The sequence below is a fragment of the Rattus norvegicus genome, chromosome 5, assembly GCF_021556685.1.
Source record: "Rattus norvegicus strain SHRSP/BbbUtx chromosome 5, alternate assembly SHRSP_T2T, whole genome shotgun sequence".
In the NCBI taxonomy this organism is placed as follows: Eukaryota; Metazoa; Chordata; class Mammalia; order Rodentia; family Muridae; genus Rattus; species Rattus norvegicus.
Genome location: NC_141538.1, coordinates 76127287 through 76133286, shown reverse-complemented (window position 1 = coordinate 76133286; position 6000 = coordinate 76127287). Strand labels below are relative to the sequence as shown.

The 6000-nt window shown below is 44.4% G+C and overlaps 1 long non-coding RNA gene across 1 annotated transcript in view; it reads left to right on the top strand.

Moving 5' to 3' along the window:
• The first annotated feature begins 1877 nt into the window (after positions 1-1877).
• LOC134478981 (uncharacterized) overlaps positions 1878-6000 on the top strand; it is a 40753-nt gene continuing 36630 nt past the window's right edge. Inside the window, exons 1-2 of the long non-coding RNA XR_015620236.1 lie at positions 1878-2606; positions 3143-3558. This is a non-coding gene — a long non-coding RNA (uncharacterized LOC134478981). The remainder of the gene's footprint in view (positions 2607-3142; positions 3559-6000) is intronic.

The window sequence follows — 6000 nt, the reverse complement described above, 5'->3', positions numbered from 1 at the left end:
TTACATATTTTTATTGTTACAACCTGGCCACTCAGTGTCTGGCTCTCAGAGTGTCCTGTGGATATATGTATACCATAATAGGAATAAGTTCCACGAGAAATATTCTCATTTCACCAGCGTGGTTACTCTACATGGAAATCAGTTGAAAAGAATTAAAATTCTATTTCTGCTACCAGACTGTAACTACTTTGGTAGTTTTCTGTGTGGAAGCCTCTGCAGGATTCTGTGGCTTCAGGATTCAGCTCCCATGATGCGTTGACTCCCCAGGAAAGTCGTAAGTGGTTGGTCAGGGTCAGTGGCTTGCATGTCAGCCATGAGTCTGGGACATGGTAAGAAAAGGAGTATTTGATTGGCTATTTTTGGTTATATTTTGGTATAAGTACTTTCATGATAGCGTATTTCAAACTCCCAATGGTGAATACATTTGCAGAGCTCCTGGAAACGGGAACTCTGCCTTCCTAAGCCTTCTCCTACAGTCTCGCATCTCTGCGGCTCTTTGAAGAGAGAGGACTAGAGTCGGGAGAGGTGGTTGATTCTGTTAAAAATTCCAGACTCTCAGGGATTGCAGAGATAAAGCGATTATAAAGCAAGATATGAAGGCATTTGCGTTTGATCCCCAGAATCCACAGGGCCATGATTGTGTATCCCAGCAAAGGGGAGAGGGAGGTGGTAGATTTCTGGGGCTTACTAGTCAACCAGCTTACCTAACTGGTAATTTCCAGGCCACTGAGCTATCATGTCTTAAAATAGGGTGAACAGCATTCCTGAGAGACAGCACCATTTAGTTTTTGCCGTGTTTATTTTGTTGTTGTTTTGCTTTAGATAAAGTGCTCCAAATTGAGTGTTCACGCTGTGTTAATGTTTAGCTTATGATACAGGACTCAACAGAAGTGCTCTCTTCCTGGTGGGGTCTGATATGTGTCTATGTGTAGGCGTGCATGCTCCACATGTGTATTGAGAAACAACAAAATCCACGTAGAGTGCTGGAAGAGCTTTTGAGCACACAGGGACTTAAGGAGCCAAGGCAAGTAAAACATCCTGGTCCTTATTGTAAATCTTTATGGGGCTCTGGTCCTTTTCCAGAGCTCTCCAATCTTAATAAACAGGCTTGGAGAAGTGTCTAGAACAGGGGACTTGATGTGAGCTTAGCTTTAGCATGTTCTGGTTAAAGCTACTGGGACAAAGTCAAGGCCACTGGATCCCTTGGGGACTAGTCTTCCCAGAAGCTATGACAATGACGACAAGGGGCAACCACTAGGTGGGGCTGTGGCCGAGGGGACTCCAGGGTTCCCATTATGCGGGTTCCAGTTTCTATTTCCTTATTCTTGCTCTCTCCTTTTCCGTTCTCCTCTCTCCCTTGGTGCTTACTCCTGTTGCTCTCTTAGCTGAAGAAGCCTGGGTTAGCCACCTCCTTGTGCACACATCTATACAGCTTGCTTTAGCAGGGACCAAGGGCCTGAGCCTTCTCCTGCAGGCCTGGACACTGGGTGGAATGCATGACTCCACTTTCCTGTGCTTTTGTTTTGTTTTGTTGTTTTGTTTTGATTCTTTTCTCTTCCAACATCCTCAGCTCCACTCTTCGGCCTGAAGACGGATAAATAAACAAACCGAAACTGAAATTGAACATTGGCCCCAAAGTGAGGACATCTGGGAGGCTTGTAGGGAAATGTACACGCTTGCTGGGTTTCCGGTTACATATTTTATGTTGCCTGGTAACAGAGCCCACAGTTCACTTTCAGGCTTTCTTCTCCCCCATCCCCTGTTTATAGTGTAATTACTGCCGTGACTTCATAATCCCCCAGTGAACAGCTGTCAGGGGGGCCCAACTGCTGAATAAACAGGGTTTTACAAGCTCTCCTCCACTGGCCCGTTTACTAAATAGATCAATATTTGGTTTGTAGGCAAAGAGATTAGGAGGTGGAAGTGTCTTTTGAAAAAGTCTGTTGGCTTCCCAGGGCCTGCCAGCACACCTGAGAATGTGGGAAAGAAAACGCAGGCTCACGGAGAAAAAAAAGACCCCTTCAAGACTTTCACCTGCTAGAGATTTCTGAAGGAGCACCTTGTCTTTAGGAAGGCACCCTCTTCAGGGGACATTTTAGGCTCTTAATTCTAACTCCCAGAGAATTCTACTTTCTTCTTCCTCTATCTCCCCACCTCTCTTTTTTCCTGCCCGATCACATGCTCTTTAATCTTTCTAAATGGATATTATAGCCTCAGGGACTCCAAGAAGATTCATGGATAAACAGGAACTAAGCCCCTGAAATGTCGGTCTCCTTCCTACCATCTTCTCCACCCAAAAGCCCTGGTTAGAAACTCCATCAAGAGAGCAGCCCCTGAGGGTTCTTTGTCCAACTCAAGGTCTGTGTGACACTCTGGGAAAGGGTAATCTTGACCTTGTTTTTTATGTGTAAGGAAAGTAAGGCTAAAAGGCAGGAGCCCTGTCTGAAGTTTCAGGAGCCATACATTCTAAACCTCTAGGTTGACTGGCTCTAGGACCTTAGTCCTAGCAATAGTCAATAAGCCCTTTGTGGATTTGTTCTTACAAGGAATGGGCTGCTGGGTCTAAAGGTTTCCAAAAAGGAGTGAAGCAATGTCTGATTGAGCAGGTAAGAGTTCGATGCTAAGGTCCGAAAGATAGAGGGAACTCCACAGAGTTGCCCTGCCTTCAGTGTGGGAAGGGGAGAGTTAGCCCATTACTGTGATCATCAAAGGAGACAAGGGATGAGTGTAACTTGCCAAGATCACGGTCTCTTTAGAGCTAGCAAGTTTAATTTACCCAGAAGCTAAAACCACAATGAAGAAAGGCTTGGAGGTAAAAACTGGGATGGAAAGAGGACAAGAATAATCACAACCAATGCCAGTGCTGACCTTTCCTAGGCTGCCGAGCTCCCTTCCTGTGTACAGTCTCCAGTAGCCTGTACATCTACCCTCACAAAGACAAGGGCACTGCGCTAATTCAACTTTAGACTTAACTGCTCTGTGTCCTGGTGTTTCATCGCATTGTCTCAGGGCCTTATGTCCCTAGGTTGCAAATAATTGATGTTCAGGGGTCATCAAGACTGTTGTTGTGGGTTGCCTTGCATGTAAATATTTGACCACCCTCATATGGATCTAGCCGTAATACTTTGCATTTTCCTTTCAGAAGTGGCTGATGAACATGGAAAGAGAAACATCAAAGTGATGCAGTGCTCCAGGTTGATGACCTAGAGGAGGCCAGGGACATTTGCACGGCATCTGATGCATCCTTTGTTGTTGCCATGCAAAAACACGTCACCGGCTGATTAACTCATCTCATAGGATAATCAAGTGTCTCTGTGAAAAAGAAAAGTCTGCATTTGGCCTCATTCTGGGAGACATGATGAGACTTCTCTCAACAAAGTGTTACAAAAGGCCTGCACATGTGAACGTGCCCCATGGAGACCCTCCGCCTGAAGTGGTAGGGTTGAAGTGCCATGGCGGACTGTCAACAAGGTCGGTCTCAGACACTCTTTAGAAACTCCAATACTCTCTTCGTGCAAGGATGAATGCCAGAATCCAGTCATCACTCTGCCATTCCAGGTTGGTAGCTTCTCTCTGAAAGACAGCACAATTTCACTTCAGTTTCATATAGATCTGTATGTAGATTGGCGCTGTGATAACATTCCTTCATGCTAAGTCTGTCCAAGACAACCAACCTGTTTCCAAGATCTAATTTTGTACGTGGGAATCTTGCCTTGCCCTGATTTCCAGACCCATAGGCAGGCTTGGCAAGATGCATCTAGGCAAGGTTCCGTGCTCTACCCTGCTGCCCTGAACTAGGCATCCTCTTCCTCCTTGGTTAGACAAAGCACCTGTCCTGACACGGGGGCTGTCTGTGCTGGTTTGTAAAGCTCCTTGTGATTGATGGGTCCCTGGAGAACTCAAAACTCATATTTGTTTGCTAATAAGTAAAATACACAAAGAGCCCATTATGACAATGTGTGTGTGTATGTATGTATGTATGTATGTATGTATGTATGTATGTATGTATGTATGTTACAGTGTATCTCTCTCTCTCTCTCTCTCTCTCTCTCTCTCTCTCTCTGTGTGTGTGTGTGTGTGGTTTTTGTGTATGTTTAAAGCCCTCCAGCTTACTTCATCAGCCAGGACTTTTAAGCTGTAGTATTCATCTAACCACTGACTGGAGGGTTTGTTAAAACTCAGGGTTCCGGCCATTCTTAGAACTCCTGATTCCTCATGACCCAAAACTTGAGAAGGTGCACCTTTAACCAATGCCTAGCTAACTTTTCTCACACCCAAGGAGGTCCGTGTATGCATAGTCCACCATAGCCATTTGAGTTCCTGGAGCCACTGGAAGCTTACATTTTAGCTGTCTTTTGACAGCAGTTTATTTTTTGCTGTTTGCAGTTGGTCCTTCTTCCACAGAAGAGTACTGGGATTGCCTGTTTCCTCTTAATATGAAAATTGAGTGGTCTTCTACAGTACGGTATTTCATATCCCAGTGTAATCTCTATCATGGCAGCCAGGAGATGCGCATGAGTTCCTAATCTACCTTCTGACTCACAACACTGCATCTTTGAATGTGCCTCCTGGTCCAGAAGTCCTCCCCAGTGGTTTCTGAACTGTAGGTCAGTATGGAATAGAGCATATCCCCGGGTTACCCTGCCCCCATTAAAACTCCTTAAGACTTCTAGAATAAACTATCTTTACAGGATTTTGTAATGTTAGGATTTGTTCTTAAGCTTCCTCTGCCAGCAAACAAAAGGAAACAGGAAGAACGAGACAAAAAAGGGCTCAATTTGAAATTCTCCAAGTACCATGTACAGAGGTGTCAATTCAGGTTGTGCTTTGAGAAGTACCTGGGCACAAAATTCTAATAGTCACCTATTTCCAGACTAGTCACATGGAGATCTCTTGGGAAGAAAGCTGTGATTCAAACCTGCAGATCTAGATGCCCTAGCACAAATGTTGTGGCAATTACCACTCTACTCTGTCTTTGTACCTTGGCTGTTCTGTATCTTATCCATGAGGCACACAGAATAGAATTAGGGTTTTCATTTTATAAGTGAAGAAAGTGTTCTAAGACAAGATCTTCATCGACTACCTCAGAGGATCATGGGTCATTTGTTCATTCATCCATTTAAGTATTTTTTTGTAGCAGTTACCATGGGCATGGACTTATTAAGAGTGATAATTTATATTAATCATGCTCAGATTTTCAGTGAGTTAGATAAACTCTGAGTGAATATAAACTCACATTCCTGATAAAGACCAGGAAAGAATGTTTTGCTCAAGGGAAAGCAATACAGGCCATAATGGGCTAAGTGAACCTGGAGGCTAGGAATGGCTTCCTTGGGGAAAGGCCAGGTGTGTAGATAAGCAGGAGATGTCTATTGGGCAAGGAGAGAAAAGCAGGCTCCAACAGTGGTAGTTACATGAGCATGCAGGTCTAAATCACTTTGGGACTCTGGGCTCTCCTCCATAATTGAGCCTTTCTCTTTATAACTCTGGAAAGGTAAATGGTGTATATGGTAGCATGAGTACACATGTGAATACACCCTGGAGCATGCGTGCATGTACACACACACACACACACACACACACACACACACACACACACACACACCACACGTATCCAAACTCATACCTCAGACATTCATGAAAACATACAGAGAGGGAGGGAAGGAGAGAAAGAGGGAGGGAAAAGAAAGTACATTAGCTTGGATCAGAGATGTACTCCTGAGAGCTGTGTCTGACTGTTGATACTCAAAGCTCCCTTTCTTCAGGATGCTCAGAATGATTCAAATGATATCTCTGACTAATATCTTATTAGAAAACTTTGTTGAGAGTCTCCTGACAAAGGGTGGTCCTTTATCACAGCAGTGTGGAGGAGATTGGAGAGTTCTGACAGTGATTCCATGACATGAAATTCCAGAGCCGAGAATGCTTTGGTGTCTTCACCCTCTCTTGTCTCTGTCATGATCTTTGTGTTAATTGGGAAAGACCAGAGGAAGCCTTTAG